Here is an 11,450-nt window from a genome sequence, read left to right on the forward strand (position 1 = left end):
TATTGAGAGGAGCTGAAACATCTTTTGCTTTCAGTGTTATGAGGAACTGGCTGTTTCTTGTTCGTATGTATATATATGTATATATGAGAGAAGTTTTAAGAAAGAATAAATGTCAGTTTTCAAAAATGTAACATGAGCCTATCCATTAATTTAGATCAAATTATAAGAAATACATCTCGGTAGAAAGCAAGAATCAAGTAACATGGTTTTGTTTTTATTTAATCATCTGCCAGTGGTTCTGAGAGATATGTGTATATATGCAGAAAGCACATTAGTTTATTACCAACATCTGGCTGAGTGGTGTAACCTTGCACTAGTTGAAAATAAGGTAAGCTGCCTACTTTAGTTTCAAAAATCAATTTAGTTTTATATTATTTTGTATTTTATCCAAACATTCATTCCAGTTTTTTTTTCTGTAAAACAAAGGAGAAATTGCACCTTGAGCTTCTGCTGTCAGAAATATGATCTTAAAAGTAAAAAGATTGTTTATTCTGCCTTATAACTTCCTGTCCCACCACTAAACAGCATGTGAGGCATAGCAGGCACTCAATACTTGCTTGTCGGTTAGATGAACTGACAGTACAATATAATCGTATCAAAACTGGCCCTTTTGTTCTTTAAACTTTTATGTAGTGTTCCTGTTTTTAAACCTTCAATTTAAAAGTCCTTAGTAGACGTTTTCATCCATTGTGGTTGGCAATTTGGCAGTGTTCATCAAAACTTAATACAAGTGTTTGACCTAGCAATTTCAGTTCTTTGATCCTACCCTATAAAATACTCAAACACATCCACAAAGATAGGTATGCAAGGCTACTCATTGCATCATTGTTTTTAATAGAAAATATTTGAAAGAAACTAAATGTTCATCATTGGCAGATAGTTAAATAAAATTGAGGCACACCTATACTCGGACCAATATGCAGAAATCTTAAAAGGAGGTAGATGTATATATGTGTACATAGAAAGATCTCCAAGGTATTGTTGAGGGTTAAAAAATAAACAAAACTCTCCAAATAGTTTATGTGATGTTAATGCATAAGAATATATTCTAAAACAATAGACACCACACTTTTAATTTTGTTTACCTCTTTCTATATAGAGATGATAAAATTAAGTGTTTTAAAATGCTGATAAGGGCTTTTACATTTTACTGTATTGGTGTATTGTTTTAATTGTTAACAACTAGCATACATTTATATGTTAAACAATTAAGTAAACCTAAGATTTAACAAAAAAAATACTTATTTACACAGAGAAAAATCTCCCTTGTAAACAATTATTAAAACACAATGTGAAATAGTTACAATTATTCTCTACATCTCTCTTTCTGCCATTCCTCTCTTCAGACATCCCACCAATTACAAAGTTACAAAGAGTAAAGTAATAACAGTTTCTTTAAAAACATAAAAAGGAAAATAAAGATATGCCCAGAAAATGCCTCATTCAGTTTATGTCCCTCTTGTGACAAATAATAAATTTATTCAACTCAGAGGATACTAGTCAAACACATGGTACTGACACCACCAGAGAAGCTGAAATGTTGATCCCTTTTAGTAAATTTCTAGGGAGATGCAGCTGATCATTTCTACCAAAGGCTGAAGGTGGAAGAGTTCTTAAATGCTTTTGAATGAGTAGATGCATCCCATGTTAACATTTTATCTGACTGTGTTACATCAAATAATACCCAATTGGATTAATATTTTTCTTTAAGTACATCTTTCATTGCTTTAATTCCACTATGTATTGATACTTATTAATGTATACTCTGTGGTAATATATTATTTTCTATTCATTTGCCTACCCCGCACATGACAATATTGCTGAGACTGTCTTGTCCATGCCTTTGTATTTCAAATATAACTACGAAAAGCATTATTTATCTCTTGTCATTTCTTACTCTCTACTTTTATATATACTTGTATACAATCTAATACTTAATTATAAAATTATTTCCTGTTTCTATGTTTTTATCTGAGAGACACATTAAACAATAAAAAAGAAAGAGAAATACTTACATATAATGAGAAATTGCCATCCAAAAAAAATAATTTTTTTCAACCTTACAAATGCTTAAACTTACTTGCTCTATGTAAACTCCCCCTTAGATTTCAGCTTCAGAGTTTTGAAAAGTGGACCTTTTCATTAAGCATACCTAATGAAGCCTTTCATTAATTTCTCTGAAGCCTAACTTAATCTGAGCAGATTTCTTTCTTAAAAAAAAAATTACTATTGAGTCCCAAGGCTGTCTCATTCAATGCCATTTTGAGCTGACTTCTAACATAAGGCCAGGAAGAAAACTTAGGTATCACCTGTCCCATTAGCCTCCACAGAATCTGATCTGGTCAGGAGGACTAGTTACAAACTAAATAATCATTTTGTAAAACGTACCACTATTCTAAGTGAAAAAACATTATGTTAATAAGATGAAACAAATATGTATGATAGTTAACCCCTTCTGCTCTATTCAAATTCAGAAATAGTCTCCCACTTTCCCCAAGGGAAATTTTTTACTAAGTTAGTAGAAAATAAAATTTCTTTCATATATTTTTCTATTAAAGCATTCCAATAAGAAAGAGGCAGTTAAAAACCCTAAAGCAGGAAAATACAGCAAATCAAAATGTGTGGCTCTTTGTTTTTAATCATTCATATTATTTTCTTTATTCTTTAAATCTACTTCCTGCTTCTTTCTAAAAGAGTTGTACTTCTAAAGTCAATGGAAAATGAAGGCATTGCTGTAAACCCAGTAAGAAGGGATATGCTAATGATGTGTAACAATGTGGAAAATCCCATAGAGGTCTTAACAGTCACTCAGGACACTGGTCTCTCCTTTCATTCTATTGTTTCCCCTCCCACCTTTTTAAATCAGTGCTGCCATTGTTACTGAACAGGAGCAGAATAAATGATGCTGTGAAGAAAGCTGCAACTTTCATTTAAATACAGTTCAAAATTCTAAATAGTTGATGGTCTAATGGAGAGGGGAAAAAAGCCCAAAATGGCTTCACTGAAAATAATCTAACAGGGGTTATTTAGTTATTATAGTTATTTATTTGTAGGTCTAGATATTTATATATCCATTATTTATGATTACATATGAACATATTCACATGAAAGGGGAAAGTGGTCAGTTGCTCTGTATTAATCAGAGATGGCTTCTAAGAGGGGATTCCAAATATCTCAACATATGGATGGCTGATAATTCCATGCTTGTAGAAAGCTTAAAGGTTATAGTAGACCAAAGAGCTACCTAAATTTTTTCTTCTAGAAATTGCAGTGCTGTCATAGGAATGATAGCTCTCTATGGGACAAATGTGTATACACACACACACACACACACACACACAATTATTATTGACCTGTTTGCTTAAGATGAATAACTTCGTTTCTTTGAACTCTGTTTCAAATTAAGTTCTCATGAACTGGAAATAACTTCATATATGAAGAAGAAAATTCTCTTTTTATTTTCCATTTCTGTACATAGAATGAACACAACAAATACAAGCAAAGTTTGATAACTGAATTCTACTTTAGGACTATTTGTCACGTAAATCTAAATAATACACATTGGAAAAAATGTGTTGTCAATGGGAATGAAGTTTTATTTTGTTTAAAAAAGACTTTATTTCTTTATTTTCAAAGAGAGGGGAAGGGAAGGAGAAAGAGAGGGTGAGAAATATCAATGTGAGAGAGAAACATCAGTTGGCTGCTTCTTGCAAGCCCCCAACCAGGGACCTGGCCCACAACCCAGACATGTACCCTGACTGGGAATCGAACGAGCAGCCTTTCGGCTCACAGGCCAGTGCTTAGTCCCCTGACCTACACAAGCCTGGACAGAATGAAGATTTTAAATTACTTTATGAGAACTAAAACCAGTCCTTTGGTAACCTTCACTCAAAAGAGCCAAGAGCAAGGTAAACGCATCCCATTTAGTGAAACGACCATTTATCTTTGTAAAATTGATGATTTTACTAGGATTATAGTTTTTAAGTTAACAGGCTAAAAGGATTACACTTATCTATATCTATATGACAGAATAAACAAAACTATAAGAATACTTTTATCTATTTATTAGCTAGCCTATGTTTCTATAGGAACCAAGCTGCAAAAATATCTGCTTCTAATGACCACCTTGTCCTTGTTCAGGTGCTCTGGGATACCATTTTTGATATTTTTGTGCTGAGGATGTTTCCATAGCACTCCAAAATCAAAATAATCTTGAAGATCCCATCTAGCACAACTTTGGTTAAAGGTACATTATCTACCTGTAATAAACCAGCAAAAAGAAACTGCGTTCAGCACAAAGTGGAAAAAGTATTCTGAGTTAATGTCTAAAACTTGGTGTACTTCTCTTTAGGTACACTGAACAATAACTTTTCTTTCTTAATGTTCTTGGTTAAATGGACTTTTAATAGTAAAGCAAGCCACCTAAATGTTTTTTCTTCAAGAAGTCCTGCAGAGACGTTGAATTATTTTACCCAACATTTTTGCGGTGACCAACATATGGTCGTGCCCTGAACTAGATTGTTACTATGCCTCTCACGGTCTAATTCTAAATGATCTAAGGAATGAAGCTCCTCTACCTTTGCTGGGAAGACAACTCTCCATTGTCATATTTCAAGGTAGGTCTTCATTTCTTTAACACAGCTGGGTTTTTCAATTTTGAAAAGCAGCCACTGCCTAAGCAGCCTGACTTAGACTGACAAAAGCAAGGAAATACTGGATCCATAATTCACCTTCCACCCCTTGACCTCGCCACCCGCCATGTTAGCGTGATCACACCCAAATACCAGCTTGTGTTTACAGTTTCAGCCCTGACGGCGGACGGCCGCGTGCACGCGAGCGCTCGCTCTGTGTGCACTGAATGGGATCGCGACCCGGAGAGCTGGCAACGTAAACACAAGCTGGTATTATGGTGTGACTGGCGGTTTGCGGTCCTGTGTTTGGATACTTTAAAAATGGGCACCCTGGCAAGAACGAAAGAGGCAGAAAGCAGAACTGCCCTAAGGTGACTTCTCTCACCCTCGTCCCGCCTCAGGTAGGCCCCAAATAACGTACCCGCTTGACCAGGTCCCTCACAACCATTTGTTTTTGCCTAGTTGGCTACACTTCAACGCAACAGTTTTGTTTTCAAATGCAGGCCGTTAATACTTTGCCTTTGGTAATTTAAAATTATTTTCCTGAGTATTTGCAAGCACTACACTTATCCAGTTAATATTTGTATCAAACTCTTCAACGTGGCAAATTCATTGAGACATTCAATGTGTTTAAGCAAGAACCTAAATGCCTCCTGTGGTCTTGTTTTAGTATTGGCAAATAAGCAAAGGTTCTTTCACCCCCAATGAAAGTTGGCATCAACTTAACTCTATTAGACAACATATCTACCTAGTGTCCCTACTTATGCTATTTTAATCATTGATTTTGAAGTGCAGAAGTTGACCTCAAGAGAAACATAAAGGATGAAAAGCCTAAAATTACAAGCTTTATTTTAGCATAACACTACTGGCATAGTCAATCCTTTAATTTTTTCTTCCGTCTTTGTCATTTCTCCACTTAGCACTACGTTCAATCAGTGGAGACTGTGAACTTTGGGTCTGAAATAGATTTGTTTGTAGGATGAAGAGATGATCATATATTTCAGGGAGAAAATTAAGACATATGAAGGAAAAAGGTTGAAAAAAACTTATTTCTTAAAAAACGTCAACGTAGCTCATGATATGCTTGACTTTATGATAAAGTATATCATCCTGCTTTTTAAAAAACAAAATTTTCTCTTTGGAACTAGAGATGCCATCACTACCAAAAATCAGTAATGAAAAAAAACAGTGGGTAGTTTGGCAGATCTCCTTTCTTAAGTAAAAATTACAAATTGAGTTTACACCTATTGAGGCAGCCATTCGCCACTAGAAGCTTATTTCTGACAACTGTTTCTTTTAGAATCCAGTAAGTAATTGAAAAACAAAAGTGGTTTTCTCAATACAATTGAGAAAGCAGTTAATGTAAAGACATAAACACAAACAACTCATGGTTGTAGACAGTTTTGATGTGGACTGCAATACTAAATAAAGAAATAAGAGGGGTTTAACCTTGGGATTTTTAATGACATGCCACTCAAACGGAAACAAGTGAATTCAAAAGTGTTGTCGGTCACTTTAGACTGAAAAGAAATAACTTTTAAGATATCAAATAATTTGCACTAAAATGCTGTAGGCCAACAATATGCCTTGTTTATTTAAAACCTATTGTGTTTGATCACTTCACAAAACTGCACAACTTGACTGACCTTTGCCACCTTGTATCTTGATTATCTGTCTCCGTGTGAGATGCCTCCTCAAGACAGCTTGCAAGCATTTCACAAATTGTAATAAAGGAACCACCTCTATGTACATCAATACTGACAGATCTGGACCATCTTATTTTCACCTGATATATGTTCAGGCTCAATTGAAAACTAAATTATGGAATGAATAGATGTACTTGAAGAGTGCATATGGCCATGTGGCCTTATCTTACACACACATTTTGAGAAGCTATTTTGGAGATTCAATATCCATAGTAATATGTTCCTATATACAAATAATTATTGTACAAATAATTGATATTTTCACAAATTTTATTCCCAATACCATATAAATTCATATCTTGTGTGCTACAGTGAAGACTCCGATGAAAAAAATTCCATGCTACAGGATTTCATAGCTTTAAACTTCAGTTTTAGAGACTTTAAAAAATACTTCAAATATATGATTGTAATTTTACAGAAAGTTTAAAACATCTTTGAGCTTACAAACCTCCTTATCACTCTTCATAATTTGCTTAGACCCATCCAGTTTCTCATATCCTCACTTTCCTTAGCTACCTCATGCTACTAGTATCTGTTGGTAGCAAACACATAAACAAATGTGGCCGTTTAGAAAGGCTTTGGCAAATTTATCTTAAAAGTCAAGTGGGGTTAGAAAAGCTGCAGTAAAGGCTCAATGCAGCATCTCTAGTAATAAGTGGTTAAAAAAAAAAAGGTCATTGGAGATGGATGGTAGTGGTGCTTATACAACAATGTTAATGTGCTTACTGACACAGAACTGTGCACTCACCAGTGCCTAAAATGGTAAATTTTATATTATGTATATTTTAAACAATTTTTTTAAAAAGCAGTTAAGATTAACTTGAATGAGGAATTAGGCACGGATTTTAAGAAACTACCTGCCCTACAAAAGAAAAAAACAAAATGATTATACTACAAGGATGCAAAGATAGCTGATAAATTAAGCAGAAAAAACAAACTTTCTTTTCAATGTATTGAAGCAAACATTTAAGAATTCCTTGTTGTTGGAGTTCATTCAAACACAGGATATTTACAAATATCATGTAAAGTAGCCAAAAGATAATATTAAAGTAAGACAAAGTTTATTAAATACTCTTTAGTCCATTCTCTATGTTTTTCTAACTGGCCATTTTTTTTCTTCTTTTTTTCTAGTTTGTTATTTTTTTTTTTTACCTGATGCACATGAGCATATAACTTGTCTGTGTAACTATGTATATAGATGAAAAGGAATAAAGTAAAAAGAAGTGAAAAATAAAACTGCCTTAAATACTGATGAACTTTAAGTAGTTGAATTTTTTTAAAGTAAACTCTAAGTCATACTGTAGGGCCTACTTTCCCACTTTTTAATAGCTTTCTAAAAAAACTCAAACCTTGAAGTGCATGCAATTAGAAACATGCAACAGTGAGGCTAGGCTTAGTCACAGTACTATTTCAATGCAAGCTGCTTCTATTTTTGGTGTCCTACAGAGAAATAGAATTAGAATGTTCTGACCTCTGCTCATTCTGTAGGTGAGAGCACAAAGCTGACTATTTAAAAGATTGGGGCAGGGGACATCCTTTGTAGCCAGTTCTTTCTCATGTATTATGTATTAGGTAATTATTTTACTATGAGGTGGACAATTGATTTTTATACACAATCAGCTCCAAGCTCTCCTGGACAGATTGCCATGAATGTGTCCTATCTATGGCATCGGAACATGGTTTCTTCCTTGTAGTCATAATATTCTAATGGTTTTGTGCCCTTGCTATATGTTTTTAAGACTTCTCCATGATCTAAAATAGTGCAGTGTTACATAAATTCATAGCATTTTAGGATTAGATGAATTTTAAATTCATCCAGTTCAAGTACTCATCTGAGGCTTGAATCTCTTCAAGTACTTACATGGCCTTAGCATTAATATTCTTTTTTAAAAAAGATTTATTTATTTTGGGGGGGACATAGAAAGGAAGGGAGAAAGGGAGGGAGAGAAACATAAGTGTGAGAGAGAAACATCGATCGGTTGCCTTCTGCACACGCCCCAACTGGGGATGGAACCCACAACCAGGCATGTGCTCTGGTGGGGAATCAAACTGCCGATCTTTTGTTTGGTGGTACAATGTGGGCCTTATACCAACTGAGCCATACCAGCCAGGGTAGCATTAATGTTCTTTGCAACAAAATGGTGGAACTGCTTAATTCTGCTGGAACATATGTAATTAACAACAGGAAAACTAATAATACAGGAGAAAATTATCATTTCTTCATCTGCAAAAGATTTATAAGATAAAGAATTAAATGAAATAACCTACACAGTCATACCTAGTAGAGTGCTAGAAATATAATATATACTAAAAACGTCATATTTAAATTCATTTTTATCACACTCACTACTCCTTATGTTTCAAGCATCTGATACTGGTTAAAGTCACCTAGATTTTGGGGACCTGGTTGTGATTATGTTAAGGGACTGGTAAAATTTTTGTAAATATATCATGGTACAGCCATAACCCTAACACCACAAGAGTCTATTATATAATAGAAGCACCTTTATTTTCATGTTAAATATTTGTGAGCTAGTTCTATATCATGATATTAGATTAATGATACTTGAATAATCTTAACTTTAAATTCACCTTTCCATTTACTCACTAATGCTAACATCTTAGTTACAAACTATAAAAGTCACCAGATATTTTGGAATCTTATGATAGCCTCAGTAAGTACTTGTCTTCACAAATGCAAGATTGCTCTTTTATTTCATTCATACTCTTTGTTGACTAGATATCGAGAAGAACAAAAAATCTACTAACTTCATCTAAAATATCCCATGTGCACATTTCTTAATTTTATATTCAGATATTAAAAACCCCACAAAACTTCCCTCTTATAAAATCACATTTGACTAGGTATTATAATCTTTGAGCTATATTTTTAAATTTTCTTAAAGATTTATAGTTCTATGGCTATGATTATTTAGCAATCCGAATATAGTTTTATTGAAAATAAATTAATTTGAATTATAAGTGTGTGACCTAAAACTTCTTAAAGTAATTAGCAGCTCTGGTTTACCTGAAAGATGCAGTTATCAGGAGCATATAGTTTAATCTCAGCATATCTCTAATATCAATGTTATTTAAAGCCATACATTAAGAGTCATAAGCATCTGTAGTGACAGAAGAAGCATGCAGCAAAGCACTGGAAAACTGGAATAGAATTAATTGGCTTTGGTCTACCCACTTCAAATTAGAAAATAGCAACAGAAAAAAAAATTAAAGACTAAATGTATTCGTTAGGCAGGATCAGCAATCATGCTGCCCACACATGATCAGCAATTAATTTGTAAACAAGAAGATTCATCACCTGGAGGATAATAAACTCTAGTTTTATGGCCCAAAAGACTAGACAAGTAAAAAACCACTAATGAATTCACTGTGTAAACACAGGGGCAAGAATGTACATTGGTTGAGTAAGTGAGGATAACAAGGAGACTCTGTTTTGTTGTTAGAGTAGACCAAAAGATACATGATGCATATATGGAGATTTTCTGGTGTTAACACTTCTCAAAACAGGGTCATTTAAAAGGCATGAAAAAGTGTTACTATCAGTAAGGAGGGCAAAAGTTGATTTTTAGAAAGAGCATTTTAAAAACAAGGATCAGTGTAAAAAAACCTGAGTTACCTTAATTTTAATTAAATTTTCATAATTGCATATTAGAAAATTCTATGAATAAATAGTAATCTGAAGTGACTTTAATTTACTATCTTCAGATATAACTAGGACTATGAAGGGACGTCCCCAAACATTATTTATTGAGAAAATAAGCATTAAATGGATTTATCAGTAGTGTCTTACTTTGGAAAAGGCTTTGATGTGAAAACTCATTTCGTTCCTATAAGTTACAGTTGCATAGCAAACCAATTTTGAACTCAAAGTACTCAACTTTACATCTGTTCAAGAGAGAATTTCTTATTTAGTGTCAACTAAAAATTCTGAGAAACACAGAGGTAAACAAATCAATTAGGATGTTTATGTAAAACATGGAGTCCTGGTCTCTACCCATACCAACTGCAACACAATCTCTGGAAGTGGGGACCCTGGAATCTGTATACATTTGTAACAATTATCTCTACTTGATTCTGGTGAATACAAAAGTTTAAGAACAAGTTTATTAGTTAATATCCATGTTTTCACAAATTTCTATAAATAGTTCCTTTTTATAGACAAAATTATTTTTTAATAGACATATGAAAATACATTTTTGAAGTGTAAAAAGTAGGCCTGAAATTACTTACGTGAAATAAGTTCTCAGACGTGGAGCTAGCTTAATAGGCTGAAATGAAAAAGAAAAGAAGTCAAAGGGAAGTCTTAATATAGTAAATAGCATTCAAATTTTTGAATGCTCTGCACCTCAATATTAATTGTAAATACAATCAATATATCAAATATATCACTTATTAAGCAGCTTCAGCTTTCAAAACATCTCTACTCAAACTGATCATAGAGGACTCAAAATAAATACCATAAACCATACTAAAGTCTATCTGATTAATCAATAGGAGCTATATTTGACCCAATTTTAATAACTTCATTTGTCTGGTTTCTCTGACCATAACACATTAGAAGTAGCAATATTTCAAAACAAAGGTTAGGCAGTGCTCACTTCAGCAGCACATACACTGAAACTGGAACAATACAGAGATTAGCATGTCCCCTGCACAAGGATGACATGCAAATTGTTGAAGCGTTCCAGACTTCACATTTCGCCAAGGAGGACATACCCAGGACCCAGAGACATATGAAAAGATTCTCAGCATCACTAGCCATCAGAGAAATGCAAATTGAAACCACAGTGAGATACCACTTCACACCAGTGCGAAGGGCCATCATGACCAAATCAACAAACAACAAGTGCTGGTGAGGGTGTGGAGAAAAGGGAGCCCTAACACACTGTTGGTGGGAAGGCAGACTGGTGCAGCCACTGTGGAAAACTGCATGGAATTTCTTCAAAAAGCTAAAAATGAACTGCCTTTTGACCCAGTGATTCCACTGCTGGGATTATACCCTAAGAATCCTGAAACACCAATTCAAAAGTACCTATGCACCCCAATGTTCACAGCAGTATTATTTACAATAATCAAGTGCTGAAAACAGCCT

General features: G+C 34.0%; 1 non-coding gene across 1 annotated transcript; it reads left to right on the forward strand.

Moving 5' to 3' along the window:
* The first annotated feature begins 10,948 nt into the window (after positions 1–10,948).
* On the forward strand, positions 10,949–11,052 carry LOC129061997 (U6 spliceosomal RNA). The gene has a single exon (XR_008528241.1). It is a non-coding gene; the product is annotated as a U6 spliceosomal RNA (small nuclear RNA).
* Positions 11,053–11,450: the final 398 nt, after the last annotated feature.

This window comes from Pteronotus mesoamericanus, unplaced genomic scaffold (genome assembly GCF_021234165.1).
Source record: "Pteronotus mesoamericanus isolate MK-2021 breed Mesoamerican mustached bat unplaced genomic scaffold, CSHL_Meso_final scaffold_651, whole genome shotgun sequence".
In the NCBI taxonomy this organism is placed as follows: Eukaryota; Metazoa; Chordata; class Mammalia; order Chiroptera; family Mormoopidae; genus Pteronotus; species Pteronotus mesoamericanus.